General features: G+C 41.9%; 1 protein-coding gene across 1 annotated transcript in view; it reads left to right on the top strand.

The window, feature by feature from the left end:
- Nucleotides 1-10,961: 10,961 nt before the first annotated feature.
- LOC131552035 (NACHT, LRR and PYD domains-containing protein 12-like) overlaps nucleotides 10,962-17,187 on the top strand; it is a 35,704-nt gene continuing 29,478 nt past the window's right edge. The window contains exons 1-2 of the mRNA XM_058795418.1: nucleotides 10,962-11,365; nucleotides 15,337-15,489. The gene's annotated coding sequence lies outside the window, so the exon portion shown is untranslated. The remainder of the gene's footprint in view (nucleotides 11,366-15,336; nucleotides 15,490-17,187) is intronic.

The raw sequence follows: 17,187 nt of genomic DNA, 5'->3' as shown, positions 1-17,187 counted from the left end.
GAAGTAGTTCAACATTTTGCTGCATTCAAACAGTTTTCCATCAACATACAGTGGCATATTCCTCATCTGTTCAGCGATATCGTGTCAGACTGAAATCACTCCCCTGGGACTTCTTGAGGTGGATGAGAAGTCATCTGCTGATAGCGATGCTGCACATCAAAGAGTGATATGTTTCTTACACCTCCCATGAGGAAAATGGAAATGTGATCTGTAAGCCAGTTGTCCAGGTGATTTTAGCAGAAAGCCGATGCTTCCATCAGAGCAAAAGCAAATGAAGACCTAAGGCTAGTTCCAGTTGTTGCAGACTTTCATTGCTCCATGAACTTCAACGATGTAATTTAAAAAAAAATTCTACAATTCAGATTCACATTGTGATTCCGGTTCTTTGTATGTATTATTCTTTGTATGTATTACTTCAGACTTATGTGCCTCTAGAAGCTTACGCAAGTGAACGTCGCTTTATTGTTCATCCCAAAGAGGCACAAAATCACTTTCATGGACTTTAACATTAAATGTTCCCTCCTGGTGGAATGACCTTCCCAACTCAATCCCAGTAGCTGAGTCTTCAAGAATCAGCTAAAAACACATCTCATCCATCTTTATTTGACCCTCTAACTCTAGCACTCTCTATTCTAATTCTATTCTTAAAAAAAAAAAAAAAAACACTAGCTTCTCTATTCTTTTTGTATTATATCTGTTGTCTTTTTATTTATTATAATAAAAATAATAAATAAATAACCTTGCTACATGTACTGTGTTAGGCTAACTGAGACTTGTCATAGCACTTGTATATCGTTGCTCTTTTGTTGATTTTGATTGCTTCCATTGTCCTCATTTGTAAGTCGCTTTGGATAAAAGCATCTGCTAAATAACTAAATGTAAATGTAAAAGTCTGACCAGTACTACAATTGCTTTAATGTGTTACCTTTGACTTTTAAATTCAAATTATAATTTCAAATAAGTGTACTGCATTATAGAAAACACTTTATAATGAACAAGTGTTTTAAAGCATTAATATATTTTGTTTATGAACAATCATGTTTGTACTTATAAATTATGAATTATGAGTGGAACTGCTCACATGGCGGTATTCTGTTTATGACAAGTATAGCAATTATTTAATTATACATGGGTATACATGAAAATGGATGAAATGTGGGGCTGGACAGGGGGAACGACAGTGTGTGCAAAGGCAGATGTAAATGGAGGCGGGGAGAAGCATTGTCTATAGCGATGCCTCTGCGAATTTGCAGGAGGGAACATTTAATGTTAAAGTCCATGAAAGTGATTTTGTGCCTCCGAGCCCTTACTCTCTATCTAGAGTCTTCAAGGACTATTAGAACATTCCAGAGGCAGCGCTCTACACGTTCTTTTCTATTGTGCTCTGATTGTTTGATACACATGCGCAAGCCGGCACTCATTCAGTGAAGTCTGTGAACTTTACACAGGCTTGCTAGCTGTCAGGTCTAATCTGTAGGCAAAATCATGTGACTTTCTAACAGTTACTGATAAGAATACAATTGTGAAATGTAAGTTAGCCTGTGCACTGAGGAAAACAAGTCTCAAATGCTTCAAATAACATACACACCTGTCAAGCAAAGACTTCAATAACTGCTTCATAAAAGCTCTGCTGGGCACAGCCACTCACTATCTGGAATAACAAACAGTTTAGCCTACACTATATAGTAAAAAAAAATACACACACATATATATATATATATATATATATATATATATATATATATATATATATATATATATATATATATATATATAACACTTTTTCATGAGTGTAAATATTTTTCATGAGTGTAAATAGAGATGGATGCTATTTACACCAAGTGAAAATAGCAGTAGCCTATTTTTTTAAAGATATGCTATTTACACTGTTAAAATAGCAAGATTTTGTGCTATTTATACTACTTATTGCAAATATTGGCAATTATCTGCACCTCAGTATTGTAGCACATTATAAAACAGTATGCAATAATAACGTATTGAGTGTAAATTATAGTTTTAATTCAAATTATTAAATGGATGCCACCTTATTGGGACAATAAAGCCCTCCCTACACTTACCCTCAATCACACCTTAGTGGGCGGAGTTAGTGTAAATAGCTTTTGCCAACAAGATGGGCTATTTGCACTTAGTGTTAATAGACACTCCGAGAAAAAAAATATATATACTTGCATGTAATTACATCTGTAATTAATTTATGTAATTACATTTAGGCCTATAATTACACTATTGACCCATCCTTTACACCTTAACCCACCCTACCCATACCACCAAACCTGTCCCAAAGCTTACCCGTATCCCACCTCCATTGCAGCAGACGTGTTTTGCAATACAATATGAACAAGTGCCACCCTAAGAAAAAGCTGTGGCACCCCACCTGCCACCCCAGAATTATCACAGAATACAATATAAATGTAAGCAGTGTTTGGCACAAATGTGTATGGCACATTCAAGTCCCATAAAAATAGGAAGCACAATCCCTATTCTCTTCAAGATTTCAAACAAGGGGTCATCATAGAAAGTGGGGCTGAAATTTCCACTGATGATTTCAATGAGAATGAATTACCAGTTGAGGAGGAGAATGTAAATGTTTCAAGTAATGTTGAAATTGAACTTGGCACACAAGGACAAGATTTGTCTAAGATAATCGAGCGAAAATTTGCATGTATTCTTCTAAAGCTGGAAAATAATTTTCATGTTCCCAGCAATGCAATTGATGAACTTCTGACAGATTTACAGTACTTGCATTCTGCATCAGTGCCCATATCAACTCAAGTTTTTCTTGAGACCTTTCAAAAACATGATCTCCATGTAGATCAGCAGGTTGTTCAAGAGCTTTTCAGTTCATTATCATTGCACAACCCTCTGTTGAAATTGACATCACAGGATGGCCCTTTAGCCACTGCTTTCAAGCGCATGAAATATTACAGAGAAAATTTTGATGTCATTGATCCAGTGGAATACATTCTTCAGTCAGAAACAAACCGTTCTTTTCACTATGTGCCAATCTTAAAATCGTTACAACAATTACTCAATCGAAAAGACATAATTAGTAAAGTTGTTGATGGTCATAACGAGCAACACAACATAAATGGGTAATTGTACAGATCTTTCAAAGATGGTCAGCATTTTCAACATAATGAGTTTTTCTCAGACAGTGAGCTTAGACTATCTGTGTGTCTGTACAGAGCATCAGTACACAAATTAAATGTTTAACCGGCAAGGCTTTAAAGCACATGCAAATAATGAACTTTTGTGAACTGCAGTGTCCCGTGAGTGTAACACTACCTGTCACGAACTCGGCCTCTGTGGCCCTCCCCGAACACCACCGGAGGGCACCATCACCAGAGTATTAGTTCTGAACTGCATCTCCCACAATGCCTTGTACCTGAGACTGATTGCTGCACAGGTGTTTCCCATCTCTGTGCCCTTTATAAGCTGCAAACTAATGCTCACTCATTGCGAAGTCTTGTTTTGCCCTGGCTAACACTTCTGAGTGTATCTCTTGTCTTTTGTGATCGCCTGTTTATGACCTTGGACTGTTTACCTGACTCTGTGATCTGATCTCTGGATTGTTAGTTACTTCTCCTGTCTGCCGCCTGCCTCGACTTAAGCCTGGTAATCTGGATCTGTCTCTGTCTCCCCTGTCATTGGTGTCTGATCTTCGCCTGTTTGATTCTGCCTTTGAATAAAAGCTGCAAATGGATCCCCATGCTTCAGACCCACCATTACATAAGACTTCGCCACCCCCGGATCCAGCGGCTGTTTCCCAGCTCACCACCGAGGTCTCCGCCCAAGCCTCTATGCTAGCTGAACATCATCAGCAACTGCAGCGTCTCACTTCACTCACGGAGGAGCTAAGCAAGACACTCCAGGCTTTGTGCAACGTTGCACCACTGGCTGCTCCGGTTCCACCAACACCCCCACCGGTCGCTCAAAGCTCCAGTCAACCCATGACCAGCCCACGCCTGTCGTTTCCTGAGAAATACGATGGCGCCCCCAACAAGTGTAAGGGTTTTCTCCTCCGATGCACCTTGTTCATGGACCAACAACCTCTGCTCTACCCCACGGAGGACAGTCGTGTCTCTTTTGTATGTTCATTGCTGACGGGGAGAGCGTTAGACTGGGCTACGGCGGTGTGGGATGGCGGTAACATGGCTTTTCCCTCCTTCAGAATCTTTATGCGACAATTTCAAGAAGTGTTTGAACATTCTGTTGATGGTAAGGAGGTTGGGGAACAACTTCTGGTCCTACGCCAGGGAGGCAGTACGGCGGCTGATTACGCACTCACCTTTCGCACTCTCGCTGCACAAACAGGCTGGGACAATGATCCACTCAAGCTGTTGTTCCAAGGGCCTCACGACTGAACTCCAATCAGAATTGGCTTGCCGCGACGAGGGGAAAACACTGGAACAATTTATCGAGCTCACCATTCGTATTGACAACCTGATGCGCTCAAGAGGCTCCTCACGTCGCTTCACTACACTGCCCTCTGCTGTCACGGTGAGAACCACTCCAGAGTCTGAGCCTATGCAGGTGGGCATGACACACCTCACATCCGAGGAGAGAGAGGCGTCGCGCCGTCAGAATCTATGCCTATACTGCGGTCTGCCAGGCCATATGAGAATCTCCTGTCCTACAAGACCAACCTTCAGGGGTCATCCGTGGTGAGTTCTAATCCATCTACCTTGTCTACACTTGAAGTTCCGGTAACCATAATGTTTGATACTCTGGCATTGATCGACTCGGGGCTGCAGGTAACTTCATTGATGTTAACTTCGCTAAGACCCACTCTCTTCCTCTCATTACATGTGAATCCGGTGTTGCAGTAGCAGTGTTAGACGGCCGCCCCTGGGCACGGGCAAGTCAAATTCATCACCAAGGACATTACACTGAGAACAGGTTCTCTTCACACGGAAAGCATTCGCCTTTTCGCCATTAAATCACCCCAGAAACCCATAATCCTCGGCTTGCCTTGGCTGGAGAGACACAATCCCTGTATCTCATGGTCCACACGTCAGATCGTTCAGTGGTCTGAGACATGTCACAAGCACTGTCTGTTACCTCAGAGTCACTCACCCAAGTCATCTAAACCCCCTCTCAAGGAAAGTTCAGCCATTCAGGGGTTGCCAGCCGAATACCATGATTTATTTGAAGCCTTCAGTAGATCTAAAGCCTCACAACTTCCCCCTCACCGCTCCAGTGATTGCGCTATTGATCTCCTCCCAGGGCAGTACCCACCAGAGGCAGAATTTTCCCTTTAACACAACAGGAATCGGAGGCCATGAAGGCTTACATAGAGGAGGAGCTGTCTAAGGGCTTCATCAGACCATCCACATCACCAGCGTCAGCAGGCTTCTTCTTTGTCAAGAAAAAGGATGGAGGATTACGCCCCTGTATTGATTATCGTCATCTCAATGAAATCACAGTTAAATTCCGCTATCCTCTGCCGCTAGTTCCAGCCGCCCTTGAGATGCTCCGTTCTGCCAGGTACTTTACCAAGCTTGATCTTCGCAATGCATACAATCTTATCCGTATCAGAGAGGGTGATGAGTGGAAAACCGCCTTTTCTACTACCACTGGGCACTACGAATATCTGGTTATGCCGTTCGGGCTTGTCAACAGTCCATCAGTCTTTCAGTCATTCATCAATGATGTGTTCCGGGACATGTTAGGCAAGTGGGTGATTGTCTACATTGATGGTATATTAATCTACTCTGACACGTTTGAATCCCATGTGCAACAGGTTAGGGCAGTACTCCAACGCCTCATCGACCATCAGTTGTATGCCAAAATGGAGAAATGTGAGTTCCATCAGACCTTAACTTCATTTCTGGGATACATCATCAGTGCGGATGGGGTGGCGATAGATGAGAAGGTCAACTCAGTGTTAAACTGGCCCACACCTAAAACCACAAAAGATCTGCAACGTTTCCTGGGGTTTGCCAACTTCTATAGATGCTTCATACGCAACTTCAGCACCATAGCCGCACCACTAACGCCGTTGCTTAGGGAGGCAAGCGCCATCTCGCCTGGTCCACAGCGGCCTCAGAGGCTTTTCAGCAACTCAAGGAGCGTTTCACCTCCACCGATACTTCATCACCCTGATCCTGAACTCGAATTCACAGTTGAAGTGGATGCCTCTAACACAGGCATCGGAGCCATCTTGTCTCAACGTCAGGGTAACCCCGCTAAGCTCTATCCTTGTGCCTATTACTCCAGAAAACTCAATGCTGCCGAAGGGAACTATGATGTTGGGGATCGAGAACTGCTAGCCATGAAAGCGGCCTTTGAGGAGTGGAGACATTGGCTAGAGGGTGCCAAGAGACCTTTCATTGTACTCACGGATCACAGAAACTTGGAATACATCAGGTCAGCCAAACGTCTCAACCCCCGTCAAGCAAGATAGTCACTGTTCTTCTCCCGATTCAACTTTCATATCACTTACCGCCCTGGCTCAAAGAATGGGAAAGCTGATGCCCTCTCAAGGCAATTTGACTCCACAACATCCTCAAATGCTCCCAACGAACCAGTCATACCCACATCTCTCATCCTCGCTCCGGTACAATGGGACATCATGCCCGAGATTACCGATTCACTAGCCAATGATCCCACGCCACCTGACTGCCCACCGAACTTAACTTATGTTCCTGCTAATCTTCGACAACGAATCCTACAGATGATTCACGACTCTCCCAGTTCTGGTCATCCCGGCATCACGGCTACGGTTCATCTCGTTTCCAACCGGTTCTGGTGGCCATCATTACAAAAGGACGTTATCACTTTCATCCAGCACTGTGCTACCTGCAATATTACCAAATCTTCTCATCAATGCCCAGCTGGTTTACTTCAACCCCTACCCATACCTCAACGCCCCTGGTCTCACATCGCCATCGACTTTGTAACTGATCTCCCTCGTTCCAGGAATCATACCACCATACTTACAGTTATCGACCGCTTCTCCAAAGCATGCCGTCTCATTCCTCTCAACAAGCTCCCCACGGCCTTCGAAACAGCAGAGGCTTTGATGGAACAGGTATTCAGATTCTACGGACTACCCGAGGATATTGTCTCAGACCGTGGACCACAGTTCACCTCCAGAGTCTGGTCTGCTTTCTGTCAGCAGCTTAACATAAACGTCAGTCTAACCTCCGGCTATCACCCAGAATCCAATGGCCAAGTGGAACGACTCAATCAGGAATTAACTCGATTTCTAAGATCTTACTGCCACAACAACCAGAACGACTGGAGTCGTTATCTGCTTTGGGCTGAATATGCGCAGAACTCATTACGCAAGCCTTCGACTGGTCTTACACCTTTCCAGTGTGTTCTTGGTTTCCAACCTCCACTATTCCCCTGGTCAGGGGAGCCCTCTGATCTGCCCGCTGTCAATGATTGGCTACACCGCAGTGAGGAGACCTGGAATACCGCACACGTTCATCTCCAACATGCTGTACGTCGGGTCAGAGAACAGGCTAATCGCCATCGGAGACCAGGTCCTCCCTACGCTCCGGGTCAGTGGGTGTGGTTGTCCACCAGAAATCTTCGTCTTCATCTCCCGTGCAAGAAGCTCAGTCCCAGGTACGTGGGTCCTTTTAAAATCATTCGTCAAATCACACCAGTTTCTTATCGTTTAGCACTTCCTGCCAATTACCGTATCTCTTTGCTCAAGCCCGCCGGTGGTCCGAGAGGGGAGGGGGACCAGGAGGAGGCCACTGAGGAGAGCACCCCTCCCATCGTGGTGGATGGCGAGGAGGCTTATCGAGTCAGGGAGATCTTGGATTCCCGACGCCGAGGCAGGGTCTTGCAATACCTCATAGACTGGGAGGGGTACGGCCCTGAGGAGAGGTCCTGGGTCAACGCCCAGGACATCCTGGACCCCACGCTCACGGATGATTTCCATCGCGCTCATCCCAACAGACCCGCTCCTCGACCCCGTGGAAGGCCTCGGCGTAGAACCGCCCCTCGCTTCAGGAGCCGCTCGCAGGGAGGGGGCTCTGTCACGAACTCGGCCTCTGTGGCCCTCCCCGAACACCACCGGAGGGCACCATCACCAGAGTATTAGTTCTGAACTGCATCTCCCACAATGCCTTGTACCTGAGACTGATTGCTGCACAGGTGTTTCCCATCTCTGTGCCCTTTATAAGCTGCAAACTAATGCTCACTCATTGCGAAGTCTTGTTTTGCCCTGGCTAACACTTCTGAGCGTATCTCTTGTCTTTGTGATCGCCTGTTTATGACCTTGGACTGTTTACCTGACTCTGTGATTCTCTGCCACCTGCCCTTGTGATCTGATCTCTGGATTGTTAGTTACTTCTCCTGTCTGCCGCCTGCCTCGACTTAAGCCTGGTAATCGTTTACGTGTTTGGATCGGTCTCTGTCTCCCCTGTCATTGGTGTCTGATCTTCGCCTGTTTGATTCTGCCTTTGAATAAAAGCTGCAAATGGATCCCCATGCTTCAGACCCACCATTACACTACCTCTGCATGTGATGTGAATGTACGTCATGTTGTACAGAATGTTGGGACAGAGGGGCCAGAACTGCAACTCATAGAATGTACTTATTGTTGCATGATACTACGATATTTATTCAAAAGCACATCGTGGAGACAATTTAATCCCCCATGATCAAAAATAGTGATATCGCACACCCCTAATGCTATCCTTAGTACAAACCGGTAATGCTTGTATTGGTGCTGGTTGGACTCTATGGGTTAATAGGTGGGGCTATTTGGTAATTTTCAGTGCACAATTGCGTACACAACATAAGGCAGTTTGATTCTAAACTTTAAGTTGTATTTTTATTTAAACTAATATTAAAATAAAACATTAAATTACACACTTAAATTAGTTCAAGCTAAAATTAAGGACCCATTCAGTATGGGTGCATGCATATTCCGCATGTTTCCTGTAGTTAGAATCAACAGAAAAGAGGGAGCATATATGTGATCTAAAACGCATATTAAAATTACGCTTGCCACATATACAGTGTAAGAAGCCCTTTAAGTGACTGTCATTTTTTTTAAACCTATTCTATTCATTATGATATTAATATAGGACGTGTTGTTGTCAAAGTAAGTTTCATGTTTTAAAACTAATTAACTTTTGTTGTTTGTTTTAGGACAATGACTTGGAGAAAGCTGAGAGAGACATGGCTAATACAGTCATTGGAATTTTCATTGTCCGAGCTGAAGGTGCAGGACCTGAACAACCACCATTGGATGTTGGGATCATTGTTGAAGGAGTGAAAGTGCTTCAGCATCTACGAGATGTCACCAAGGCTTGTGCTCTCCTCTTGGGAGTAATATATACCTTGAATCTTCGCTATCCATGTGATCTCAAGTACACCTTTGAGTTTCTTCAAAAGGTGTTACTGGAACTTGATGCAAGCAAACTTTCACACAAAATGCAGGTACTTAAAAATAAACTTATGGAATAATTAACTGATGTTTAGTTTAATTCCAGTACAATACTGCTGTTTGAAAAACAATATTGTTTTGGTGTTTATTTTTTTTGGATAAAAAAACATGCCTCATTCCTTTCTATGAGGGTCAAGTTCTGTAGCACTTTGGGGTGCGTTAGACACGAATTGTCATGCTTGTAGAATTTATTGAATAAAAAAAAAACAAGTGCAGGACTTGTTTGTATTGCAAATAAAAAGCTATTTGTTTCTGAAAAATAGTAAGTCTGATTATTTAATGGTTTTCTTGAACACTTGTATGGCTTCTAATTACAAAGCAACTGAAATCCTTAAATGTTTATTGCACACTAAATGTTCGTAAATTTAGCATAACATTAAGTATATTTAATAGTGACTTTAATGGGATTTCTTTAGTTCATACGACATTTAAATTGTCAACTTTACACACTTTTTTTAGTAAATACAACTTACATTTTGTTTGTTGAGATTACTTGACAAAGCTATGTGGAACCCACTTGACGAAGTTTTTTTTAAGTAAATCCAATGTTTTATTTTTTTGAGTGTATATGGGTTTTATACTTAGGCCTACTTATATTCAGTATAATTACAGAACAGTACCAGTACATTAGATGATGGAAATGTCACTCTTCTATGGCTACAATAAACTGAAGCACATGTTGCACACCTTCAAACACGTGACAGTCAAATTTTATTTGTAACCATTTTTTTAATGTGTAGCCTACTGCATGTTTGCAGAACTGTGAAATGAGAGATATAGCTAGTCTTGTGTCAGGAGACCAGGAAACTGCTATAGTACTCTATACTGTAATGGACTTTGACCAAATGTGCAGAGGATGCTGAATTTACTTTTATTTTTTTGTACTGTACTGTATTGTGGTGCATACCACCATCATATACAATTCTTTGGTATTTGAACTTTTCTAGTGTTTTTCATCTACTGCAAGATTACCTTACAGTAGTAAAATGAAAATGATCTGTTCACAAAAGTTAACTGCTGAATAATTATTATTATTATCTGTAATTTAATTTATGTTGTATACTGTAATAGACATTGAGCTGCAAAAATAATCCCTGAATCCTAAGAGTGTTATTGATCTCATGAGTGTTCACTGGGCAGGAAAGTCATCTGTAGTGGCGCAACGGATCACAAAACTCACGGTTCGGATCATATTGAAATGGTCTTATTTATTTTTCATTTTAAACAGTATAGATTACTTAATGGTAATGCAATATTTGTGAACACAACTGTGCATGTCAGACAATAAATCCCCAAAAACTGTGCATGGGGGCTTGCTTTGGTGTTGCCACCCCTCATAGACCCCATGCCACCCCTTTGCCACCCTAAAAAAATACACGTGTTCTAAAAGCATACGGTAGGGTTTGGGGAGAAACAATCCAAAACATGTTTGGTCATTGCACTCATACACTTCAATGCGAGTGTGCACGGCAAGCCGCGCGCCCAGGGAAATCAAGATGCGTGCTATGAAGAAGAAAAAAAAAGAAAAAAAGTGTCCCGCTTTATATTAGGTGGCCTTAACTATGTACTTACATCAAAAAATAAGTAGGCTACTACACAGTGTCTACACCGGACGCGAGCGGCAAAGTAACCCATTATAATCAGTGATGCTGTAGTCTGTGAACTGATACACAGGGAAAGCGAAACTCACCTGAGTCTTATTTTACTGACGGATCAACGACGCAGTTTCTTAATATTACACGAAAGTGGGAGTAACTACTTTCGTAGTTCTTTTAATAGAATTTGGATGGTAAAATAAAGTGTACTGTTTGCTACTATTATCTCAGCGCGAGCAAACATCTGCGACATTATGGATTTGATGTGGATTATGGATTAATCGCAAACGCGAGATATCTCCTGCATGACGACCACAGGACAGGATTAAAGGAAGTAAGTGATTATTGTTTCATATGGTTTTGTGGTACGAATAAGTGTCAAATCTATAGAGAATTTCGTTTTATATCAGGCTATGTAGCCAATATCCGCACATCTTTTAGTTGGCAGTAGGCTACTGTTTAAAGTTATAAATTAGAGCGATTAATAATTGTGTCATTCATCCAGGTTTCTTAAAGTATGGTATGCTTGATGGTAATAGAAAGTGTTATCAAAAGTGCAGTCCCTGCTGAAAAACAAAAACAACAGCAACAAACAATAGAAACCATCACAGAAATCCTAATGGTTTCCACTTTGTGCATTTTGTTTGTTATTCTTTTTGTTTGTCTTCTTAAATACAGCTCCTGGCAATAAAAAAAAGAAAGAAAAACTGGATGAAATGTAAAATCGATGTTCTGCCAATCTGCTGACGTGCCAGCTGTATTTGAGGACGAGAGTTGATTGTGTGTGGTGCGCCCAAGGGCGTAACAATGGTATAGATATCGATATTGGGGGTCCAAATGTGAAGGGGTTCTACTTTTAGGGGGTTGTTGCGATAGAGGCTATTTACACTACGTGAAAATAGCAGTATTATTTAGTGATATGCTGTTTACACAGTGCAAATAGCTTTAGATTATATTTATTCTCTGTTAAAATAGGGGACACGTCCTCCCCAAAGTATATGGTGGTTACGCCAGCGTACCGTGTGCTTCCAGCGCGGTCAGCAGTCTCGTGTCGACGCCAATTGTCTCCCGAGGCTTAATGTATTTTGCCTTATGGAGTTATGCTTTGCTCTATTTATAGATTTGTCCTTTGGCTATTGACTTGTATCGAATCCTTCGTGAAAGATAACGCCGATGTCGGTGTTGGAGTTTCAGTCCTATTACGGGTCAAGTTCAAAGTAAAGGATGCATTCTGGCGCATCGAACTACAAACATCTCTTGGCGATGATTCGAATACCTAGTCAATTGTTGTTATAATACTGTTCGCTTGTTTTTGATTAGGTTAGTTCGTACTTTGTTAGATTAGATTTCCGAGTGTTATGCCACCCCTGTATTTTTGTTTGTAGTTTATAGGAGTTTAGTTCGAGCGTCGGATATGCTGAAGAATTCTGTTTTATTTTCATATTTATTTTGGTTAGTCAGTTTAGAGGTTAGTTATAAGGATTGTTTTGTCTTGTTTATTTCTTTAATTTGGGTGACACCCTGTTCCCCCTGTGTTAAACTTCATAATTTCTGTTCCCTTTTTACATATTATTTGTATCTGTTTACAGAGATTCCAGTAAAGATCTTTTTTCAATACTACTTTTCAGTAGCCTACCATCTTTGATCTGCACCACATCCAGTAACAGTTGTCTCATATAAATGTTATGGTATCATCCCGTTTTAACATCAAGCACGTAACACTTAGTTAAATTACAAAATAGTTAAATGCATTTCAGAATTAGGCTATATAAGTTTAAACACACATTCTTCTTATTTTTATTAGTTTCATGTAGGCTACATTAATACTCAAGACATCCAAATTGAAAGAACACATATGGAATTATGTAGTAAACAAAAAAGTGTTAAACAACCCAGAATATTTTATATTTTAGATTGCCCAAAATAGCTACATTATTTGATGACATGTCTTTCCTTCTTAATGTGCTTTAGAGTTGTGCAGAAGAAGGTGGGTATGGTCAATAGCCCTATAGTGCTGCTAAAATACTGTTCAAAATAAATATTATGGCAAGAAATACTCAGTTAAGTAAAGAGAAAAGTCAGTCCATCATTACTTTAAAATGGTCATCGGATGCAAAATTCACTTTTACATGATGTTTTAACTGAAATGTTTGTTGGCAGTGTGTGTACACACAATGTTAAAATGATAAAAATCCACCAGTGTTTTTTTTTCTTTAATCCAGAGAAATAATATCCCCTTTTTCAAATCAAGCCATTCTCAGACTATTGGCTGTGTGACTAGTGATGTCCGGTTCGCAAACAAATTTCGATGTATTTGGTCTTGGCAGAATATAATTATTTTCTTTATAATGTATTTGGTATTGGCAGAATAGATATGCTATGCTGCTGCCTGAATTGCTGTGACTGTTGGTTATTGCATATTATTGCTGCTGCTGCTGCAAGCAAGTACAAGAACTTGCTACTGCCAATGCATACAGCAATACAGTGCTGTGAGTATTTAAGACATACTGCTGCTGCACAAATAGCATATATAATAATAACCCATAGCAGATCTATACAAGTGGACCTGGTGAGGGTGTACGTAGGGTGACCACTACCAAACAAAGTAAATGTGGGACAATTACTAAGTCTGTGTGGAACATGTTACCAAACACTAAAACATAACCTGAAACATAATGTCTATCTAACTTAATAAAAACATTTGTATTCTGCCTTTCAGCTTATACAAATACTTTATCCTTTATTCCCTTCCAGAAAACACTATTACACCACAATGAAACATAAGATAAGAACATTTTATCGTTTTTGTGCCTTGTAAATTAGCTTTTACTTTACCGAATTATCCGGAACAAGTTTATTTTCTGACAGGGAACGCAGGGAATCACTCACTCCACATTTTGATTGACAGTCGTCACAGTCTTAGTGACCGTGTTGACCACTTTCTTTTCAACCATTGGATAGGATTTAAAAATAGCTGTTGTATTTGTGTGAGGCGGGTTGCTACTTCAAATGAGGTTTATCATAAACATAAATATCAAAGCCGGGGTCTTAAATATTTCTAACCATAAACAGTTTGTCAAGATCAAGTAAGAGTGTGATGGTTTAGCGTGCATTGAATATTGAACAACAATATGTGGCCACCATGATCTTTGTAGGTTAAAGGGATAGTTAATCCATAAATGAAAATTCATCAAGTCATCATTTACTCATCCTTGTGTTGTTCTAATGTTATATAATGCTTTCCTTTACCATGTTATTAAAATACAAATATGAGACAAAACTGACCAATCAGCAGACAGGTATGACAATTAGCAGACCACCATTGTATACATATCTCAGTTTATAGGCCTTGATCACTTTCAGCAGCTCAGTGACTTCAGAAGCTTCAAATGGCTTTTCTTGCAAGGAAGTAGTGTTGTCACGGTACCAAAATTTCAGTATTCGGTACCCATACCAGTGAAAATCCACGGTTCTCGGTACCAATTTCGGTACCACATGCTAATTAAAAAAACACACTATTTTTAATAATAATGTCAAACAAAAATAAAATGTGCAAAAATCAATGCCATTCTTTATACTTATTTAAATTGTGTTTCAAGTTTTTCCGCAAGTAAAAAAAGTATGAAAAACAGTAAACAAAGTTTCACCCAAATTTAATTTGTCTTTTAATCAAATTTAAACACATTTTATTTTTTTGGTAAATAAAGGGGATTTACTATTAAAATTAAAATATGGAGGAAATATTGTGTGATTATTTCTTTAAAAATAAATAGAATTTTTTTTCAACAGTAGTAATAGTATCACATACATTCAATTAAATAATAGTAATATATTTCTGGCACAATGTCTTTAATATAAACGATTTGATTTAAGTGTAATGACCTACTTTTGATTAATTCATCCAAACTTTGACAAATTCCGTGACATTCCGTGCTAAACTGTAAATTCCATTTTTATAACTGGATTCCGCGATTCCGTCCGCGTTTTCTGCATCGCGGAAATCATTGGGCCATACGCGTCAAGAACCGGGTTGACCGGGTACCAGCGGTACTTAAAAAAATCTGGTACCGTGACGTTTTCATTTTTTTAATACCGACTTGGTACCGAAGTACCGGGTCTTTTGACAACACTACAAGGAAGACAAAACAAATGCCTTTATTAATTAACCCCTTTTCTTTAATTTATCTCTTTCCTTCAGCTGCTCCCATTGGGGTGACCACAGCAGAATTATCCACACATCGGATTTGGCAAAGGTTTTGTGCCAGATGCCCTTCCTCATCAGTTTTGTTTTTTTTAATGTTACAGATCCATTACACAGCTGTTGTCATCCTGAAGACTGTCCGCAGGTGGTTGAAGGTACTTGGTGCTTGAGGTGCTGATATTTCTACCACCAATTTGAGGGCCAAACAGTGCAAAATAGGTGTCAGTTTGTACATCATCTTCATTATTCATTGGATAGTAAGTACTCATCAAATACTGACTTATATAGATTTAAAGTTGTCAAGTATCCATACACATTGACTTAAGACTTCTCAAACAGCATTAACCCTGTTGAAAAAAACAAAACAAAAACAAACAAACAGTTGGTTAGGTATGTCTTGAAGCATGGCAGCTGGTTTGAGCTGGTTTAAGATGGTCCCCTGAGCTAGTTTCTGCTAGTCATGTGCTGGTCCTAAGCAACTAGCTCCTGCTCAGGACCAGCTTATAACCAGCTCAGGACCAGCTTAAACCAGCTCAAACCAACTGACTGTCACATATTGGAGGGAGAGGCACACAAGGGTAAAGTCAGGTGAGAGCTTCTTTATTAACCAAACTGAAGGCAGCATCAAAAGGTAAGAGTTCAATGAAGCTCAATAAACTGAGGAATTAAACATCCTTATCTCTCCCTCTTAGTGGAATCAACTGGGAGGAAGACATCCATGGAGCCACAGAGATCTAGCAGGTAAGTGATCAGACGGATGAGGAGCTTGTAACCTCGAGACCAGACAATGAGGGTATGACTTGAGTGAAGTATTATAGGGAGCTTGATTAGTGACAACAGGTGAGGAGGATTCCCTGATGACGGTCAGGTGTGAGTGATTTCAGATGGAGTGCAGGTGAGTGAACAGAAGGATGCTGGGAAGTGTAGTGCGGTTCAACTGGTGACTGTGACAGACTGTGACTTACCTTGACCACCAGATGTTGCTTTGGAGGAGTGGGCAATTGCGGGCGTTCAGGAGAAGAGGGCACTAGCTGGCTGACTTGGGACATTCAGGAGACCGAGAGCTGGACGGGACCAGCGGAGGTGAGGGAGATTCTGGGGTGAGGATAGGTGCCATATCCAGTAGCGCTGGACCAAGTGTTGCCATACTCTCTGCAGGCGGGCTGGCGTGGGCCGCAGATGGTGGCTGGTGAGGGAGAGCCGCGGACGGCGGCATTAATTTTCCCGCGGACGGCGGGCTTGGGAGAGCCACGGACGGCTGCGTTCTTGCTTGGGCCGTGACTTGAGAACTGGATTCTCGGGGATCGGGAACGGCACTCCTGGCCGTGACTGGAGAACTGGATTCTCCGGGACTGGGAACGGCACTCCTGGCCGTGGTTAGAAGACTGGATTCAATGGGATTGGGAACGGTACTCCTGGCCGTGACTGGAGAACTGGATTCTCCGGGACTGGGAACGGCACTCCTGGCCGTGATTTGAAAATCGGGTTCTCCGAGACTGGGGACGGCACTCCTGGCCGTGGCTTGGGAACCGGATTCTCCGGGACTGGGAACGGCACTCCTGGCCGTGGTTAGAAGACTGGATTTAATGGGATCGGGAACGGCACTCCTGGCCGTGGTTAGAAGACTGGATTTAATGGGATCGGGAACGGCACTCCTGGCCGTGATTTGAAAATCGGGTTCTCAGAGACTGGGGACGGCACTCCTGGCCGTGACTGGAGAACCGGATTCTCCGGGATCAGGAACGGCACTCCTGGCCGTGACTGGGAAACGAGATTCCCGGGACTGGGAACGGCACTCCTGGCCGTGATTTGAAAATCGGGTTCTCCGAGACTGTGGACGGCACTCCTGGCCATGGCTTGGGAACCGGATTCTCTGAGATTGGGAATGGCACTCCTGGCCGTGATTTGAAAATCGGGTTCTCCGAGACTGGGGACGGCACTCCTGGCCGTGATTA

The sequence above is a fragment of the Onychostoma macrolepis genome, chromosome 13, assembly GCF_012432095.1.
Source record: "Onychostoma macrolepis isolate SWU-2019 chromosome 13, ASM1243209v1, whole genome shotgun sequence".
NCBI classification, from domain to species: Eukaryota; Metazoa; Chordata; class Actinopteri; order Cypriniformes; family Cyprinidae; genus Onychostoma; species Onychostoma macrolepis.
Note: the sequence above shows the minus strand (reverse complement) of the source record. Positions and strands in the feature narration are given on the sequence as shown.